The 20,733-nt window shown below is 41.6% G+C and overlaps 1 protein-coding gene across 5 annotated transcripts in view; it reads left to right on the top strand.

Annotated features, from left to right (window-relative positions):
• The first annotated feature begins 798 nt into the window (after positions 1 to 798).
• Positions 799 to 20,733, top strand: part of ARK2N (arkadia (RNF111) N-terminal like PKA signaling regulator 2N) — a 76,498-nt gene continuing 56,563 nt past the window's right edge. For 2 of the 5 annotated variants that reach the window (XM_079941847.1, XM_079941843.1), the window contains exon 1: positions 1,236 to 1,531. The gene's annotated coding sequence lies outside the window, so the exon portion shown is untranslated. Of the gene's footprint in view, positions 921 to 1,235; positions 1,537 to 15,130; positions 15,795 to 20,733 lie in introns of those variants that run through there. The other 3 variants (XM_079941844.1, XM_079941845.1, XM_079941846.1) reach the window with 3 other exon arrangements.

The raw sequence follows: 20,733 nt of genomic DNA, 5'->3' as shown, positions 1-20,733 counted from the left end.
GGTTGAGAATGCAGGCTCCTGACACTTACCGATGTGTGACCTTGGGCAGGTCACTTTATCACTCTGTCTGGTTCCACTTTTGTCATCTGGGGCCAGGAATACCACCAAACCCATAGACTTGTGAGGATTAAATGAATGAATCCACTTAGATGCATAGTATAGTTCCTTACACGTAATAGGCATTCAGAGAAGTTAGCTATTAATTGTAAAACTATTTTATCAACTTACTCATTTAGAGATGGAAAATTCCCATGCTTGTGGGCAGTTAGCATAAATGAGAGAAATGGGGGAGCTGGGGGGCCTGATCTAAACGGGAGACTGATGTTAAGGGGAGCGTGGAGCCGGCGCTGTGATTTTCAGAATCTCCTCTAGGAGAGTGTCACCCCAGGTCCCAGCATGGCTCCTGAAAAGGTAAATGCCTTTTACATTTTCTCTTCAAGCCCTTATGTATTCATTTATTTCTCAAAACCCTGCTTTTAGCGAGCGCAAAGCCTTGGCCAGATCTTGAGTTATGAGGTTTGTCCTTTCTCCTTAAGCCCACCTTACCTTTCTTCCGGGTAAGCGTCCACACGTTTCCTTCACGATCTCAGACCTCAACGAAGGGCGTCGAAAACTCAGGGCTCGCTGGTGCAAATCAGGAGTGACTGCAGAGGTGGAATTTGGGGCGTCTGCATCGCGCGTAGGGGCGGAGCGGGGTCTCCCTGCGGGACCCTGACTCACCAGCAGGTGGCGATCGGTCTGCGAGGCGTGCAAGGTTCATCCAGAAACTTGAACGGGATGTTGATGCCACTGCATGAGAGAAGCACAGCGAAATCTCGCCGAGCCGAGCTGTCGGCATCCGCGAAAAGGTGGGGAGAGAACGGAGCGCAGTCCCTCCTGGAGTGACACCACAAGTTTCATTCGGGAAGGCTTCAGGAGGGGTGAGTACTGAGCAGCGAACGGAAAATGGAGCGACGTCCTTTTCTTAGGGCATTGTCCGTGGCTTGTATTGACTGGCTTTCCGACCCTTTGGGAAATTTCTGGAAGGGAGCTGCCTGAGCAGATGAAGGGAGAGCGGGAAAGAAGCCCAGGAAGCCTGTGCTCCCACGCCGGGCGCTCTGCAGCTGTAGGAGCGCGGGTCAGCCCAGCCAGATGGCGCTGTCTGGCTTTCTCTGGGCCTCCCGTTCGAGTGCCTAGAGGTCCCAGCCGCAGCGGCCCCTCTAGCCGACTGGCTCAGGCTCTGTGGTTCCGGGCGGAAGTGAGGCGCCGAGCGGAACGGCCTCTGGTGACATTTTCTCCGGGCGGCTCGGACGAGTGAAGGGACTTGGCGGTGGAGGCTGCGGAGGTGGCGAGATTCGCTTTGGCCCCGGTGGGGCTCTGACCGCGACCCCCTGTTCGCCGCCGGGGCTTGTGCAGAGGAAGAGAAGGCGGCGGTGGCCGTGACGTTCAGAGTCGCCGCGGCCCGGAGAGACCTGGCCCGGAGGGGGTCGGTGTGTGCCCCGACGGGGCGCGCGGAGCGAGCGAGGAGGTGCGGGGCCGCCGCGGAGCGCAGGTGAGGTAGGAAGGGGAGCAGGGCCGCGGCCGGCTACCGGTCGAGCCGCGGGACCCGGGTTGCTTCCCGGGAAGGGTCGGGTTGAGTCGGAGGGGTGCGGGCCGCGGGCCGCGGGCCGCGGGCGAGGCTCTGCGGCGTCTGGGCGTCCGGGTCGTGACGGGCAGGGCTGTCGGACGCCGGGTGTTGGAGCCCGGGCGTGGCGGGAGGCGCGGCCCGGGTGGGGGCCAGCGAGAGGGGCAGAACAGCCCGACCCTTGGCTTGCTCGCTCGCTGGTAATCCTCGCGCCCTCCGGGCCCGGCCGAGTTGGCGGGCCGAGCCCCCCTCCTCTTCCCTGGCCCGGCGGGTTCCTTTACCAGGCGGCGGAGAGGAGGCTGGAGGTGCCGCAGCCCGTGGGCCGCGCGGGGGAGCGGCTTCGCCGCACTGGAGTTGTCTTCACGCAACTTTCTGGGGCCCCAGGTCGCTGGGGGAGCGGCGGCGGCGGCGGCGGCTTTGCCAGCTGTGCTGGCCCCGCGAGCCGGGATCTGGCGCCGACACCTGCCCCGACTCTCGAGAGCCCGGGCGGCCGCCCCAGCACCGCGGCTGCCGAGGCCTAGGAGAAGGGAGGAAGGCTTTCTCCGGCGTGGCGCCGCCTGCGTTTCGGCAGTGCTTCCACTACCTTCGGCCTCCGGTCAATGGGAGGGATGTGTCAGTCTCCAAAATTGATCTCTTCTGGCCAGTTCGTCAACTTTATTTAGAAACCTGGCGAGGATGTAAACTGACGAGCCTCAGCTTAAAGATCATCGTCTTCTCTGACTCTTTTCAGAGAGAATTCTCCTCTTTTCCGCAGTAGGACTTCGTACTTTGTACTTTATTAATTGTAGCACCGATCTCAGTGTATTGTTGGGGCAGCAACCCCCAACAGAACTTCACGTCATTCATTCTCCCTTTTAAATCGTCCTCTCCGCTGTCACAGAATAGATGCTCACAGGTTGAAGGAATGAACGTCTGTACTTGTTCCAGATTGAACCGCTTGAACAGTTTGTGCTGGATGTGCTTTTCGTTTCTCGCCTGAGCTTCTGCTTTCTGAATCCTTCCACCCAGTAGGATGAAAAACCCACTGATGATGATGCTTTGTCAAGGTTGGACCTTTTAATTACAAATACATCTGGCAGTTTTGCTTAGGCTGTTATTGTGTAGTGTCGTTGGGCACAAGTTAACAGTTTGAATTACTCCTTTTCTTCTCCTGGGATAGTTTAAGGATGGAGGCTATTAACTTTATAATGCGGTGTTGCTGATCCTAGCAATCAAGATTCTTTCAGTAAGAGCATTGCCTTTTGATTTAACAAGCATTTTTAGAGGCCTACAATTATTACCTGATGTCCTGAGGAGTCACAATGCTGATCTTTTTTAGTAGGAAGTGTAATATTTTGGCCAAATAATCTGGCTAATAAAATGCCTAATTGAGTGCTTTATGCATAGTAGGTGCTGAATAAATAAAATTATGAATTAAGTTTGAAATCAGGAAACTAAGATGATATTTACTGTGATGACCTGTATGCTGCTTTATGAAGAACCTTAATGAAATTTCATGCAGTTCCATAAAATGAGAAATAAAAATATTTTTAGATATTTCTAAATCAGATTCTTTCAGAGTGCTTTTCAGTAATCTTAAAACTTCAAACTATATCTTTTTCATAATGTTAACAAAGTTTCCAAATAGGTGATAAAATATGAAAGGAAGGGAGAAACTTCAAGGTAATTATACTTGAGGTATCAGCTAAATATGATTTTCTAATGGAAAATTTTTTTTTCTGAATCATTTTGTGAAAAATGAGGTGGACTAAACTGGAAACTTTCCCTACTGTTAGCTTCATATTAAGTTCACAGTGTAGTTGTTACATTACTCACTAATTCAGTTTATATTACTCTTAATTGCATTTATGAAAGTGTCATAAATGCTTTTTGTTTTATAGTCTTCATGATGAAAGATAGGTTTAGCTTTAGATTCTAATTTAATGCAGTTCTGAGAGAACTGAGTGCTCAATGTTTGTCCTTCAAAGATTTCTGTTTCATATATGACATTGGTACCTTAAGTGTCCTTAGTGTATGACTAGTAATTTCTGGGAGGTGGTGTAGTTACTCATTCAAGGGATTGTTTTGCCAGGATCTTCAGTCTTATGGTTTTATTTTAATGTGTGCATGAATAAAGCTGATATATGGGCGATTAGAATGTTTTTGTTTTTTTTTTTAAAGCTTGGAACTGGTGTGTGTGTGTGTGTGTGTCACACACACACAGTAGAGACCGAGACCGTATGTTTATAACTTCGGTAAATCAGCTTAATTTTCCTCCAGGTAACTAGCAACATGAAAACAGTGTATATTCTTGTCTACTGAATTGACAATACTTAAGAAAATCTGTAAAAGGTGGAAAATGTACTATTAATGTGTTTTCTTTTGAACCACAACTGATTTCGGTATTCTGTATTATTTTAGAAAAGAGTTTAGGGCCAAATAAAGTTTCTTGTGTAATTGAGAAGTAAAAATGAAATAGATGTATTGATAACTGGGTAAAAAGGTATGAGACTATAGAAGAGGGGAAGAGCTATTGAGGAAACAGAACAAAACATTCAGGTGGAACTTCTTTATTCTCACAACACTAATTTATTGATTGCTTACTGTGTGCCAGTAGTGCTCTAGTTGCTGGTGCTCTAGTGGTGAATATGACTGTCAGGTCTTGATGCTAAAGAAACTTACACTTTTTTTGTAATTTTAAGTTTACATTACTGTTTATGCTTTGTGTTGGACATTCTGTAGGTTTGGATAAATGTGTAATGACATGTATCCATCGTTATGGCATCATACAGAGTATTTTCACTGCCCTAAAAATGCTCTGCCTGTCCTTCGCTTCTCCACCCCACCCTACCCCCAACAGCCCCTGGCAACCACTGATCTTTTCATTGTTGCCACTGTTTTGCCTTTTCTGTGACGTCATATAGTTGGAATCATACAGTATGTAGCCTTTTCAGATTGGCTTCTTTCACTTAGTAATGCATATCTGAGCTGCTTCTGTGTTTTTTCATGGCCTGGTAGATCATTTCTTTATAGTGTCGAATAATATTCCATTGTCCGGATCTACCACTGTTTATTTATTTATTCACCTCCTGAAGCATATCTTGGTTGAAGGAACTTACACATTTAAACCTGGAGTTTGAGATGGATTTACACGTGGGCATTCCAGGCTAGGGAACAGCCTAAGCAAAGTTGTGAGTATCAGTGATCTTGGATGGTGTGGCCAGTGCCTTGAGTTTACAGAGGGATAGATGTAAACTCTGTGGGGTAGAGGAAGGTAGGGCCAGGATTATAAAAGTACCTTAGTCTGCTAGTGGGTTATTAATTTTTTTCTTTAAGGGGAATATGAAGGATGAGGTAGACATTCATTGGAAGATTTTTCTGTATCCTTAAGTTCACTGAGTAGAAGTTTTGTTGGTATTATTTCTTTATTATGGGTTGATTCTTGACAGCCAGACTAAAGTAATTTGATAGTTATTTTTCTTAAGTTGTCAAATTCCAGTCTTAAGTTTAAATTTGATTGGTGTCATGAAACTTTTCTCAATCCTATTTTAGCCTTTATCTTTATTTATTTTTCTTTAAATATTTATTTATTTAGGCTGCTCTGGGTCTTAGTTGCGGCACGCAGACTTCTTAGTTGCAGCATGTGAACTCTTAGTTGCGGCATGCATGTGGGATCTAGTTCCTTGACCAGGGATCGAACCTGGGTCCCCTGCATTGAAAGCTCGGAGTCTTACCCATTGAACCATTAGGGAAGTCCGAGCCTTTATCTTTAATTGAAACTAACTTACCTTACTCTTTCAGAACTAATGATTGAACTTAGGGAAGTATATGTTTTCTGCTTCTGTGTGGACACCTTCTCTTAGCAGAAGTGGGACTGATGTTCAGTCAGTTTTCACACATAGCCTACCGGCCCTGTGATGAAAGGAAGGAGCAGGGTGAAACTAAAATTATCTTGCTTGTTTTACTCTTTTATATTCCTAAACTGCTAGGAGAGAAAATGTGTAATATATATATTGTACATATTTATCATAACATATTAGTAGAAACCAATAATAGTAACTGTGATTTAAAAATACTGTGAAGTGACCAGTATGACTCAGGTTTGGTGGTTGTCTTATTTAAAATTTGTGGCGTTAATTTACAGTGAGTGTTTTTTATTGAAGTATAGTTGATTTACAATGTTGTGTTAATGTCTGCTGTACAGCAAAGTGATTCAGCTGTACATATATATACATTCTTTTTTACGTTCTTTTCCACTGTGGCTTATCACAGGTTATTGAATGTAGTTCCCTGTGCTATACAGCAGGACCCCATTGTCCATCCATTCCACATAATACTAGCGGGCATCTGATAACCCCAATCTCACTCCATCCCCTCCTCCCACCTTGCCCTGGCAACCACAAGTCTGTTTTCTATGTTACAGTGTTTGTTTTAAGTTTTGTTTCTATTCTCTTTTATGTCTTTATTGCAGATAGATACCTCATACCTCTTTGCTGAGATTCTGTCACTTAAAATAGCCAATAGATGGTGTAAGTCCTAAGTTACTAATTTGACTTTAATTTAAAAACTACCTGAATGAGTATTTTCTAGTTAAGATTAATCAAAAGTAGAAATTGGGGCTTCCCTGGTGGCGCAGTGGTTGGGAGTCTGCCTACCGATGCAGGCTGGTCCAGGAAGATCCCACGTGCCGCGGAGTGGCTGGGCCCGTGAGCCATGGCCACTGGGCCTGCGCGTCCGGAGCCTGTGCTCCGCAGCGGGAGAGGCCACAACAGTGAGAGGCCTGCGTACCGCAAAAAAAAAAAAAAAAAGGAAAAAAAATTTATTCGAAGAACTTAATTTGTATGTGGGGGCAGTTATACCTGGTTAAATTAAAAACCCATTTACTGAGCACTCAGGTGCCCAGGTGGAGATGGGTACAAAGATAAAAGAAATTTCTGCTCAAGGAACTCAAATCTAGGGAACCAGATGATTTCTAAGTTTCTTTCCGGCTCTGAAATGTGGAGAAGAAAAGTAGGCTGTAGGACAAAAAGTACTGTACAAAATAACTAGAGTATGGAGTTAGTTTATTTCTTTATAAAATAATTTAAAATTAGGTATTGGAAAATAGCATTTTTTTCTTAAATGGGTCTCTAAGATTAAAAGAAAATGATTGGAGACTTGAATGTTCATTTTTGTACTGCCAGTTCATGTACAAAATAACTTTTTCCTATGCCTGGAATACAAGTCCATGTATTAGTAAATTAGTTCTGATTGTTGTCCAAAGAGCAACAAAATTAAATGTTAGAACTTATTATAGCAGCCATTCCCAAGAATGTGGATAAACTAGGATTGTGTTTAGGTAATCTAGAAATTCAAGTTTTCATCGACATGGTTAACATTAGGGAAACCAGATACTGACGAAAGGGATCAGTAGAAGTTATTTTTTACTGAGTTGTCTGGCTTAAAAAAATTAACTTCTGTGATGTTCAGAGTCAGCATTTTGTTAGGTGCCTTATAATTAGAGAAAGGTATTGTTGGGGATAGGGAAGTTGGGTATGGACTAAAACTCTAGGAAAACAGGACTGTTTTCCTTTCTGTACTAAGAACAAAAACCTCGTGTGGTTAGAATTTTAAGCAGTATCTTGTCTGCCTTAGTTTTGACCTAGCATAGAAGCATAGTTTAGTCTTAAATCAGCATTATATCAAAAAGGGTTTCCCATTATTTATGTCCACTGCGATCCACTAAACAATTTGCTCTGAGCCTGAGGGCATGTATAGTAGATAGGATTTTGGCAGTATTTATTTTGAGGACCTCAGATCCCAGCATGTTGACCCCTCTTTATTTGTACTGTCTTCTGAGGGAGATAGAAAATGGCCAGAGGGAAATCTAGAAACCTGTATTTTAAATTATTCTTGATTTACGCTGATGGTGCTTTTGAGTCTCTCATTAGCAACGGTGCATTCTTTGCATTTGGTAACTTCCTTGGCTTCTTACTTGATGCTAGTTTATTCACAGCCCTGGTGCTAGGCCAGATACTCGTCAGTAGTAGTATCCGCAACATGAAGTGATTTGAGCAGCCATTATCACTCGTGGCCTATTTATAGCGCTTATATCAGTGGAGAAAAGGTTGGCTGGCAAGCAAGCAAACTGCTCTCTTCCCGTGGTTGCAGTCTTGCAATTTATATTTCAGTTCCAGGTAGGCCACATCTATTCATCTGCATTAAGTTTTAGTGTTCCCTTTCTGTACTCCAAACCTTTTGCACTCCAATTTCTTTCTTTTTTTAAAAAATTTATTTATTTATTTATTTATTTATGGCTGCGTTGGGTCTTCGTTGATGCGCGCAGGCTTTCTCTAATTGCGGCGAGCGGGAGCTACTCTTCATTGGGGTGCGTGGGCTTCTCATTGCTGTGGCTTCTCTTGCTGGGGACACAGGCTCTAGGCCCGCGGGCTCGGTAATTGTGGCCCACAGGCTTAGTTGCTCTGCACGGGCTTAGTTACCCTGTGGCATGTGGGATCTTCCCGGACCAGGGCTTGAACCCGTGTCCCCTGCATTGGCAGGCGGATTCTTAACCACTGCGCCACCAGAGAAGCCCTGTAGATGTTTTTATTTGTTTCAATTTTTGATTCCTGTACTGTCCACATTATCCATGCTACAACTTCTCAGTGGAAAAACTTACCCTGAATCCTGACAAATAATTGAAAGAAGACCTTCGAAAGCAGAATTTGTTTTGAGATGGTGCTTATTTAAGATAAGAATACTGTTGTCATTAAAGTATCTTAGTATTTATGTATACAAATTAGAAAAGAGGTTAATTTTTCTATTTCAAACAGTTTGAGACCATCACTGTTAAAGATGCATAGAATCTCTTCCTAAAACTGAATATCTGGGGAGAGGGGGCTTCATTTTGATTTTTGATACAATACTGCTTTTTACATTATTTGTGTTATGTGGCTTAAGATAGTTTCTGGTTTTGCATCTTTATGAATATACAATCACTTTATATAGTGTTCTCAATGTAAGGAGGCAGCTTTACTAGGCTGTTAGCAGTTGTGTCTTTTGTCTTATGTTTTTTTTTAAAAATAAATTTATTTATTTATTTATTTATTTTTGGCTGTGTTGAGTCTTCGTTGCTGTGTACGGGCTTTCTCTAATTGTGGCAAGCGGGGGCTACTCTTTGTTGCAGTGTGCAGGTTCTCATTGTGGTGGCTTCTCTTGCTGTGGAGCACGGGCTCTAGGCACGCGGGCTTCAGTAGTTGCAGCACATGGGCTCAGTAGTTGTGGCTCGCGGGCTCTAGAGTACAGGCTCAGTAGTTGTGACGCATGGGCTTAGTTACTTCGTGGCATGCGGGATCTTCCCGGACCAGGGCTCGAACCCATGTCCCCTGCATTGACAGGCGAATTCTCACCCACTGTGCCACCAGGAAAGCCCTTGTCTTATGTTTTTATCTGGAAAGATAAAAGGGGAGTTACTCTATCAGAAATCATGCTGATTCTATGTAATGGAATATATATATTTTTTAAACTTCCCTATTTTAATTAATTAATTAATTTATTTATTGGCTGCCATGTAGCATGCAGGATCTTTAGTTCCCTGACCAGGGATCGAACCCATGCCCCCTGCAGTGGAAGCACGGAGTCTTAACCATTGGACCACCAGAGAAGTCTCTGTTATAGAATATATTTTTATATACAAGTCACTAGTACTATTAAGCAAACAAGGTATGTATTTCATTAGTGGTCTTGGTGATATTTAGAAATGATTTGATTCATCAACCAATATTTGTTAAATATTATGTGTTAGGAACTGTGAGCGAACCGAAGATGATTAACATAATCTCTGTTTTCAAAGAAGATTGTGATATAATGGGGCTGAGGAGGGTGAGTAAAACATTTATACCAGTAAGTTGTATCTTTTTTTGTTGTAGTTTTTTGGTTTTTTTTTTTTTGCGTTACGTGGGTCTCTCACTGTTGTGGCCTCTCCCGTTGCGGAGCACAGGCTCCGAACTCGCAGGCTCAGCGGCCATGGCTCACGGGCCCAGCTGCTCCGTGGCATGTGGGATCTTCCCGGACTGGGGCACGAACCGGTGTCCCCTGCATCGGCAGGCGGACTCTCAACCATTGCGCCACCAGGGAAGCCCCCTTTTTTTTTTTTTTCTTTCTCGGTACGCGGGCCTCTCACTGTTGTGGCTTCTCCCGTTGCGGTGCACAGGCTCCGGGATGCGCAGGCTCAGCGGCCATGGCTCACGGGCCCAGCCATTCCGCGGCATGTGGGATCCTCCCAGACCGGGGCACGAACCCGTGTCCCCTGCATCGGCAGGCGAACTCTCAACCACTGCGCCACCAGAGAAGCCCCAGTTGTATCTTTCAAATTGCTTTCGTCATGGTGTGTTATTTCCCTTCTCCCTCCTGTATAAGGTTAGCTCTTAATTTCTTGGGGTTAAATGTTCTCAGTCCTTTGTGTGTGTGTGTGGTTTGCTTTAAAAATCACCCTCTTACAGCAGTGTGTTTGTGTGCCACAAGTAGAAAATTCAGGTAATAATTGTTAGGTGCTAATTTTTTTGATGATTACTGCTTTGTGATTCTCTCCCACCATTAGAATTGGATTGTCACAATATCTATTTTGATATTGAACTTGTCTAACACTGTAGAATCTTATTATAATCTTTCTGTGACAGTTGCCCACACCAGCAGGAAGTAGGCACACAATACTTTTTGAAAGCCCTGCTTCATTGTAGTTTTATCTTCACGGGTTGCAATTTGTCTCTGGTCCTGGTCTCCTGTTCTTGTTTATATTTGAAAAACAAAACCAAGCAAAACTTCAGAACTCTTTAGGCCTTTTTTTTAAGTTTCTGGGTGTAGAGTAGGCAAATTTTGACAAAAACCTAAGAGAGTGGTTTTAAAAACCCATGACTGATTGTCATGGATTTTTTTTTTTAAACCTTGGTCCCAATTACATATTAGGGAAGTTACTACTGCTTAAAAAAATGAGTTAGCAGTAGACGCAAGCTATAATCTATTTCATATCATAACTGTCACGAAAGCAGAAACTTCTGTTATCTTAGAGTTAGCTACATTCTTATTGGTGGTCTCATGACTTTTTTTTTTAAGTCTCATCCATGTAAGAAGTAAATATTTTAACAAAAGTATAGAAACAGTCCAATTGATTTGATTTTTACTGCTGGGAGAGTGCATTATTTTTGAATCATAAGTTCAGTAATAAACATGCATAGTTGAATATTTGAACTGTAAGGCAGCTAACAATTTTTAGATTTTGAAGCTAAGCCTATTAAAAAAAAAAAAAATAGAAAACTTGTTTAGGGACTTCCCTGGCGATTCAGTGGTTAGGACTTGGTGATTTCACTGCTGTGACCCTGCGTTCAGTCCCTGGTAGGGGACCTAAGGTCCCGCAAGCTGTGTGGTGTGGCCAAATAAAAATTAAAAAATAAAAGTAGGGACTTCCCTGGTGACACAGTGGTTAAGAATCCGCCTGCCAATGCAGGGGACACGGGTTCGATCCCTGGTCCGGGAAGATCCCACATACTGTGGAGCAGCTAAGCCCGTGCCCCACAACTACTGAAGCCCGCGTGCCTAAAGCCGGTGCTCCGCAACAAGGGAAGCCACCGCAATGAGTAGCCTGTGCACCGCAACGAAGAGTAGCCCCCCCCCCCCCCCCCCCCCCGTCTCCGCAACGAGAGAAAGCCAGCGCTCAGCAATGAAGACGCAACGCAGCCAAAAGTAAATAGATAGACAATAAGTAAATTTTAAAAATAAAAAATTCGTTTAGACTAGATTGCTGTGAGGCTATTTAAACTGCAGCTCCTTTGCTGCAGTTCTTATTAATTATTCTTAATAATTCCTCTTTTCCCTCCTTACATGGCATAGTTTTTACTTTCATTGATTAACCATTTCACATCATTGGGCATAACGTTAAGTCAATGCGTATGGAAAACTATACCATTTTTTTCAAATATAAAGATACTGAAGAAATGGTGGTTGTGTGGTTTCTATAAGATGAATTAAAACAAAGGATGTTTTGTTTTTAGGGAGAACTATCAAAGGAGCAGTCTTGTGTACCTTCTTGAGTGTAAAATGTAGATATACCTTGATTTACACAAAAGATGTGTATTTGTGGGCGAAGCCAAATTATGAAGTGACTTGGGTTTTTTATTTTTTGGCTATGCCGCAGGGCATGTGGGATCCCAGTTCCCTGACCAGGGATGGAACTCGTGCTCCCTGCAGTGGAAGTTCCTCAGAGTCCTAACCATTGGACTGCCGGGGAATTCCTGGTATTGGTTATTTAAATATTACTAGCTTGTACTAATTGAGCCATAGATCTAAGCAAAGATATGGCATGCATTTGCATATCTGGTAGCTGCTGTTTTGAAAAATAAGTAAATCATTTCTAAAGCCTTGTATCATTATTATGCATATCTGAAAGGACTCATGCTATGCTAATGATGCGTTTGTAGTTAAAGTCAGTGCTGAAGTAACTGCACTGTAGCAGAGTTTGTACTTAAAATTTTTTAATGGTTTGGACGTTATTAACAAATATGTCAGATTTTAAAATGTCCACTTAAAAAAAAAATCAAGATGTCCTTAAGATTCTATTTTAGTAAAACATTTAATTTTTAAGTGATATGGGCCTTATCCACAGGGCCTAGCAAAATGTCTTTTGCTTAATAAATTCTGACTGTAAGTATATGTTCAAGAACGGGACTGCACTGGTGGTCCAGTGCTTAAGACTCTGTGCGTCCACTCCATGGGGCATAGGTTTGATCCCTGGTTAGGGAACTAAGATCCTGCATGCTGTGTGGCGCAGCCCAAAAAAAAAAAAAGTATATGTTCAAGAAATATTAAGTGTCTCCTATGTGTTGGGTATTTTTCTAGTGGTGCTGGTATAGTAATCAAGGAGACAAAATCCTTGCCCTCTTGTGTCTTATATTCTATGAAGCAGATAGGCAATAACCTAGACACATAAATAAGCAAGATAATTTTAGACACTTTAAAAAAAGAGAATAATGGGGTATGGGTGAGAGGATGCATTTAATACATTCAGGGAAGGCCTTTGTAATGTAAATTTGAATTGATGCCTGAAATATGAGAGCCAGCCTGAAAAAGAGCTAGGGGAGTGCTTTCCTGGCAGTGTGAACAGCAAGTGCAAAATACCCTGAATCAGAAAAATTGAAGATTTTGGGGCCTAAAGAGACAAAATGATGCTGAAATGAGGATTGAGCAAGACATACCTTGTAAGCCTCAAAAAAAAAAATTCAAATTTTATTCTAACCGTAAGGAAATATATATAAAGAAACTGTGGGTCTAAGCAAGGAGCAGTCTTGTTTACCCTCTCCGGGGTAAAATGTAGATGTGCCTTGATTTACACAGGAGATATATTCTTGTATATTTGTGGGCAAAACCAAATTTTAGCACCAGGTTCCCCACGAATGTGTGTGTGTGATGGGTGGCCTTTCTGGCTGCCCAGGAACAGGTTATCTGTAAATGGTTTAGCAACAAAAAATGAATTTTAAATATCAGACTTCAAATATATTACAGAAACTTCAAATATATTACAGAAACTGTTTTAAAGGAATCTGTATTAAAACCTTATCTTTTAAATATATAACCTACTTTGTCTTTTGTAAAGATCTATGTGTTCAGAACTTTTATTTTGGTTACAGGAGGCTACTTGTGTAGCATGATCTAGTCTTAGGTTAAGAAGCAGGTTGGAAATTTGGAAACAGTTCTAAATATATCTGTCTAAATATATCTAAATATAACTTGGCCATTGACCTACATATTCTTTTCTTAGAAATGAGGATTATACATTCCAGGTTAACTATGAGCAATAATTAATAAAAATAATTAAAATGCTCTGAAAACCTAAATAGAATTGTTTAGATATGTTGTCAGTGTGGGTAGACCACTTTATTCTGTGTATCTTTTTAAATTACGGCTTTTATAAAGGCCTACAAATAAGCAATAAAACATTTATCAATTTCTTTTTAAAAATTGTTAGTGACTGAAAGAAACATTCTTTTAGTGGGTTTTTAAAATGGAATTGACTCTATCTTTTTAAAATAATCCTTGAAACTTTTTGAAAACATTGAGGTCTTGGCTAATTCATGGTTGAATATTTTATGCTGTGGCTAAAATTGACCAGCAGCACCCGTAGTGCCACTTGGAGGCACTGGTTTTCTGATGCTGAGAAGTAAAGGCCAGGGTAATGCAGATTGCGCTCATGTTACCTTTTCCATGAAGTCTACAAGGAGAGCCGCCAACTACAGGGTTTTCTATATGTTGTGACCCTAGTTCCTGTGAAGCTGTTTATTCAGGAGATGACTAAAACATGTGTGTGTGATCATACGCATTTTTTAAAAAGCAAAAATGAGATTTAATAGGTTAATTTAACTGTGGTAACTCCAGTGTGCATCTGGCCTAGCTGAATCTAGGAGTTCATTTGATATAATCTGAGCACTATTTTTCTTTCTTGTATACTGGCTCTTTATTGCTTTTACTTGTGGGCTTAATTTCCAGCCAGGTTTTCCTCTCATGAGGACAGAGTTGGCCCCCCCAGCAGCTCCAAGCCAACAAGTTTCCTCAGCATTAAAAAAAACCTAATAGACTTTATTTTTTAGATCAGTTTTAGGTTTGCAGAAAAATTTAACAAAGTACAGAGAGTTACTTTAACCCCCCTCCCCAGTTTCTCCTGTTATTAACATCTTGCATTAGTTTGGTACATTTGTTACAATTGATGAGCTAATATTGATACATTGTTAAAGTTCAAGTTTATATTAGGGGTCACTCTTTGTGTTGAAAAAGAGATACTCTGTTGAATAGCGTGAAATAACAGTTCTGTGGGTTTTGACCAATGCCTATCCATCATTATAGTATCTAACAATAGTTTCACTTCCCTGAAGATCTCATCTTGTTAATTCCTCCCTCTTCTCTACCACCCTCTGGCAACTTCTGATTTTTTTTTTTAACAGACTATTTAGTTATTTATTTTAATTGACTTAATTTTTTAAGAGCAGTTTTAGGTTCACAGCAAAATTGAATGTAAATTCAGAGATTTCCCATGTACTCCTTGCCCCATACATGCATAGTCTCCTCTATTACCAACGGTTCCCCCCCCCCCCGCCCCCCCAGTGGTACATTTGTTACAACTGAGGAACCTACATTAACACGTTATCACCCAGAGTCCATAGTTGACTTTAGGGGTCACTCTTGGTGGTTTATGGATTTGGATAAATTTATAATGACATGTTTCCACAATTACAGTTTCACTGCCCTGAAAATCTTCTGTGCTCTGCCTATCCATCTCTCCCTACCGCAAATCCCTGGCAACCACTGGTGGTTTTACTATCTCTCCATAGTTTTGCCCTTTCCAGAATGTCATACAGTTGGGCCCATACAGATGGGCTTCTTTCACTTAGCATTTAAGTTTCTCCAGTGTCTTTTCATGGCTTGAGAGGTCATTTATTTTTAGTGCTGAATAATATTCCATTGTCCCGATGTAACAATTTATTCATTCACCTACTAAAGGAGCCGTCTCCAGCCTTTTTGGCACCAGGGACTGGTTGGTGGAAGACAGTTTTTCCACTGATGGGGTTGGGGGGAGATGGTTCAGTAATGTGAGCGATGGGGAGCGGCAGATGAAGCTTTGCTCGCCCACCTGCCGCTCACCGCCTGCTGTGTGGCCCAGTTCCTAACAGGCCACGGACCAGTACTGGGGGTTGGGGACCCCCGTACTAAAGGATGTCTTCTTGGTTGCTTCCAGTTTTTGGCGGTATATTCTTAAGCATTTTTGGCTGAAAATCAGTGTTAAAAGTAGAATTATAGCAGAAGCATACTTTTTTTTTGATTATTACTATCACCAATAGTAAATATTTATTGAACACATTATTTTAAGGTATGGTGCTAAGTGGGTTATACTTTGGAGTGATGAGTAGGGAAGAACTTGGACTCTGGAGTTGCTTTAGTTAAAATTCTGACTCCAGTATTGGCTCTGTGAGTTTGTGCAAATTGCCTAACTTTGTACCTGTCTTAAAAATGGGTTAATAGTACAGTTGATCCTTGAACAACATGAGTTTGGACTGTGTGGGTCCACTTATGGGTATTTTTTTTTCCAGTAGTAAATATTACAGTACTACATGAGCCAAGGATACGGAGATCCGGAGGATATGGAAGAAAGGAGTATAGGGAAGGCTGACTATATTATTCTGGATTTTTGACTGTGAGTAGGGTTGGGGTTGGGGGTGGGTTATGCATTTAAATGCTTAGCTGATTTTCTAGAGAGTAGAGAGTGCTTGATTTTAATAGTTACTGAGCATATATGCACACATCCACCCCCCCCACCCCCCACAGATAGATTGTATCCTTGGCCATCAAACAATCGATCCAGTCATGCCAAAGGCTGAATTATTTGCAGTTATTTTTACAAGAATGTAAGATTAGTACTAAAATACTACTTAAACAACTGTTCTGCTTTCCTACACCCATACAGGGTATATATATTGAGAGGTGTCTGAGCTGTGTAGTGCTTTAGAGTTTTTAAAGCATTCTGTAAACATTGTCATGTGTACATGTTTGTTGCCCTTAATAACCATTAGAGTCTGTATCCTTACTCCCTACTTCTTCTTATCTTTTTTTTCTTTTAAAGCTTGTATATTAGGAACTAAAGAAAAAAGATACTCATCCTTATTTATATAGTTAATGGTAGACCTAAGATTAGAATTCAAGTTTCTTAAATTATTTTTTTTCTCTACTTTGCTGCCTTTATTTTTCATCTGTCATTACTTTTAAGTATGATGAGAGTCAGCTGCAGAGAAATAGAAGAAAATGGTACTGATTCTCAAAGATTTGAAATTTTCCAGTTCATGATTTTATTTCATGTTTTCTTAGGAATGCCAAGGATATTTTAGTATTATTGGCAGGAGAATCCATCCGCACCTCTCCCAAGCATTAGATCTAAATATTAAATATCTTAGTGCTTCCTCAACATTTCTTTACATGTCTCAAAGGTACTTTAAAAAAAAATTGAAGTATAGTTGATTTACAATGTCTTGTTAGTTTCAGGTGTACAGTGATTCAGTTATATATATTCAGTTATATATATTCAGTTATATATATGTGTGTGTGTGTATATATATATATATGTATACACACACACACACACACACACACACACACATCTATTCTTTTTCAGATTCTTTTCCCTTATATGTTATTACAAAATATTGAGTATAGTTCCCTGTGCTCTACAGCAGGTTCTTGTTGGTTATCTACTTTATATATAGTAGTGTGTATATGTTAATCCCATCCTCCTAATTTATCCCTTCCCTCACCTTCCCTGTTGGTAACCATAAGTTTGTTTTCTGTGTCTGTGGCTCTATTTCTGTTTAGTAAATAAGTTTATTTGTATGTTTTTTTTTTCACATTTCACATATAAGTGATACCGTATGATATTTATCTTTGTCTGGTTTACTTCACTTAGTATGATAATCTCTAGGTCCATCCATGTTGCTGCAAATGGCATTATTTCATTCTTTTTATGGCTGAGTAATATTCCATTGTGTGTGTGTGTGTGTGTGTGTGTGTGTGTGTGTGCGCGCGCGTGCGTGTGTACCATGTTTTCTTTATCCATTCATCTGTCGATGGACATTTAGGTTTCTTTCATGTCTTGGCTATTGTAAATAGTGCTGCAGTGAACGTTGGGGTGCATGTATCTTTTCGAATTAGTTTTCTCCAGATATGTGCCCAGGAGTGGGATTACTGGATCATATGGTAACTCTCTTTTTAGTTTTTTAAAGAACCTCCATATCAAAGGAACTTTAAACTCCCTATGCCTGATACTAAAGTCTTTGATGTCCCTTTCCCCTCTCCATTCACTACACAGGTCTTTCATGTTCCCTTAGTGATTGGTTCTTCCATCAGTCTAGTTGCAGAATCTAGAAACCAAGAACTTGTCGTTGATACCTGTCTTGATTTATTGATTGATTGATTGTATTGGGTCTTCATTGCTGTGAGCAGGCTTTCTCTAGTTGTGGCAAGTGAGGGCTACTCTTTGTTGTGGTGCGCGGGCTTCTCATTGCAGTGGCTTCTCTTGTTGCGGAGCACAGGCTCTAGGCGTGTGGGCTTCAGTAGCTGTGGCTCGCAGGCTCTAGAGCGCAGGCTCGGTAGTTGTGGCACATGTTCTTAGTTGCTCTGCGGCATGCTCTAGGTGTGTGGGCTTCAGTAGCTGTGGCTCGCAGGCTCTAGAGCACAGGTTCAGTAGTTGTGGTGCACGGGCTTAGTTGCTCCACAGCATGTGGGATCTTCCCAGACCAGGGCTCAAACCCGTGTCCCCTGCATTAGCAGGCGGATTCTTAACCACTGTGCCACCAGGCAAGTCCCGATACCTGCCTTTTTCACCTCCCGTATTTGCTCTATGATCTCTCATATTCACCCATATCTCTCTGTTGCCACTACAGTCAGTCTAGAGTTACTGAAATTTTTAGCCTTGCCTTTGAATTGTTCAGCTGACATTTACTCTTACCTTCCTTTTCCATCCATTCTCCACTGTGCAGCCAGAGTGGTCTTTTTATATTTATTTGTTTATTTATTTGGCTGCATTGGGTCTTTGTTGCTGCTTGTGGGCTTTCTCTAATTGTGGCGAGCGGGGGCTACTCTTCTTTGTGGTGTGCGGGCTTCTCATTGTGGTGACTTGTCTTGTTGCGGAGCACCGACTCTAGGTGCGTGGGCTTCAGTAGTTGCAGCACGTGGGCTTCCGTAGTTGTGGTGCACAGGCTTAGTTGCTCCGTGGCATGTGGGATCTTCCTGGACCAGGGATTTGAACCCGTGTCCCCTGCATTGGCAGGCGGATTCTTAACCCAGAATGGTCTTTTTAAAGTACAAATCAGCTTAAATCTATGTCTGCCTTCCCTATTTGAAACAGTGGGTTCCTATTTATTCCTCAGGAAGCCGTCCTAGATCTCCCAGACTATGTTACATTCCTCTTCTTTTTCTCCTTTCATGGTGCCAACATACCTTTTCTCTGCTGGACTTACCGCAGAAATAAATTTAATATTTGCGTGATTATTCACTTGTGTGATTATTTGATTGTCTCTCTCTTAGACTCTAAGTTCCATTAGGAATGTACCATATATTTCCCAGTGCCTGGCGTAGTAGCTAACACTAGGTACTCAATAAATATGTGTTGAAAGCCTGAATGAATCCTCATGACTTTGGTTGTAGAGAAGTGACTTGTTTGTTCTGTGATGGACTTGAAGTGAAGAGGAAGAAGAGAGAATAAAAATATTAAAAAACACTATTTCTTGAAATTTGACTTTGTGCTTGTTATGTACTAGGTGCTTTAAGTGTCATTTATTTCATCCCACCAAGAACTGAAGTTTTACAAACAAGGAAAACCAATGTTAGAGAACATCAGTTTGCCAGTGGACACAGCATTTCCCTTTTCTCACCTTAAGACTGGTGTTTTTATGAACTTTTATTTTCATATTTGAAAGACATTGGATTACCATATCTCATGGCTGTTACCATATTGTGTTAGTGCTTAGAGTGACATTGATGAAAACTGGCAGCAGTTTTGTTTCTGTAGGATTATTGTCTTTGCCAGAATAGACCTGTCATCTAAATGTAATCAACTTTTAAAGTAACTCAAATGAAACTTTGAAGTTCCTTCTTGGGTTTTAAGTCAAGTACCTTTGACCTTTCTTGTTTCCTTTGATTTTTTTCCCTCATGTCTCTCATTATGGAATATAGGTTAAGATTTTGTAGTAGCCCTGTTACTCTTGTTTTTATTTTTTATATTTTTAATAAATTTATTTATTTATTTTTGGCTGTGTTTCGTCTTCATTGCTGTGCGTGGGCTTTATCTAGTTGCGGTAAGTGGGGGCTACTCTGTTGCAGTGCGCAGGCTTCTCATTGCGGTGGCTTCTCTCATTGCAGAGCATGGGCTCTAGGCGCGCGGGCTTCAGTAGTTGTGGCTCGTGGGCCCTAGAGCACAGGCTCAGTAGTTGTCGCGTACGGGTTTAGTTGCTCCATGGCATGCGGGATCTTCCCAGACCAGGGCTCGAACCCGTGTCCCCTGCATTGGCAGGCGGATTCTTAACCACTGCACCACCAGGGAAACCCTCTTGTTTATATTTATTGAAATCATTCTTATCTTTCCAACCCAGTTAAATTATTATCCTCTTTGTAGACACTTTTTCTAGTTCTGATCTTATGAATGTCCAGAGTTCTTTATACTTTCCTGTAGTACTTACCTAATTCTGTCCTACTTGTACTCAGCCAGTTCATTTGTGTGAACTACTTACTGTCTTTAATTGCCCTGAAACATTTGAATAGTAAGTTTTCAACAGATCTTTATTTTTGATTACACTTGAGTGTGAGTACTGTGACTTTTTCATTTTGTAGTCCCAAAGCTAGCATGTTGCCTGACACAGTAAGTACTTAATACATATTAGCTGAATTAAATAACGTCTGTCCTAGTCTTTTAAAAATGGTTTTAGGGCTTCCCTGGTGGCGCAGTGGTTGGGAGTCTGCCTGCCGGTGCAGGGGACACGGGCTCGTGCCGCGGTCCGGGAAGATCCCACATGCCGCAGAGCGGCTGGGCCTGTGAGCCATGGCCGCTGAGCCTGCGCGTCCGGAGCCTGTGCTCCGCAACGGGAGAGGCCACAACAGTGAGAGGCCCGCGTACTGCAAAAACAAAACAAAACAAAACAAAACAAAACAAAACAAAAACCCCCAAAACTTAGAGGAGAGTGTGACTGCTTTGAATTAAAGAGCGGAGAACCCAGTACCCAAATTTGTTTTTTAGTGGTCTGATGCCTATGTACTAGTTTTGAAAATTTGTGGGTATAGATTTTTTAGGGGGAAGAGAAGTGACTAAAAAATTTAAACATTGAAATTAAGAGCAGACTCACGTGAAGATTGATCTTTATTGTGTTTCTTGTAGACTTTTTATGTTGGGTGGTTTTGGGTCACAGATATAGATAGCTTTTTAGTATCAATTTTAAATAAAATGAATGGCTGCAGTAGACTAAATCTTGGAAAAAAACATGTTATAAATTCTATTTGGAACATAGTGATCTCTCAAGGGAGGTTGGTATAAGCCCTATCACTTGGTACTTGAAGCTAGATTAGATAAAACAGTAGAAGGTCACCTGTTTGGA

The sequence above is a fragment of the Stenella coeruleoalba genome (assembly GCF_951394435.1).
Source record: "Stenella coeruleoalba genome assembly, chromosome: 14".
Classification (NCBI taxonomy): domain Eukaryota; kingdom Metazoa; phylum Chordata; class Mammalia; order Artiodactyla; family Delphinidae; genus Stenella; species Stenella coeruleoalba.
Note: the sequence above shows the minus strand (reverse complement) of the source record. Positions and strands in the feature narration are given on the sequence as shown.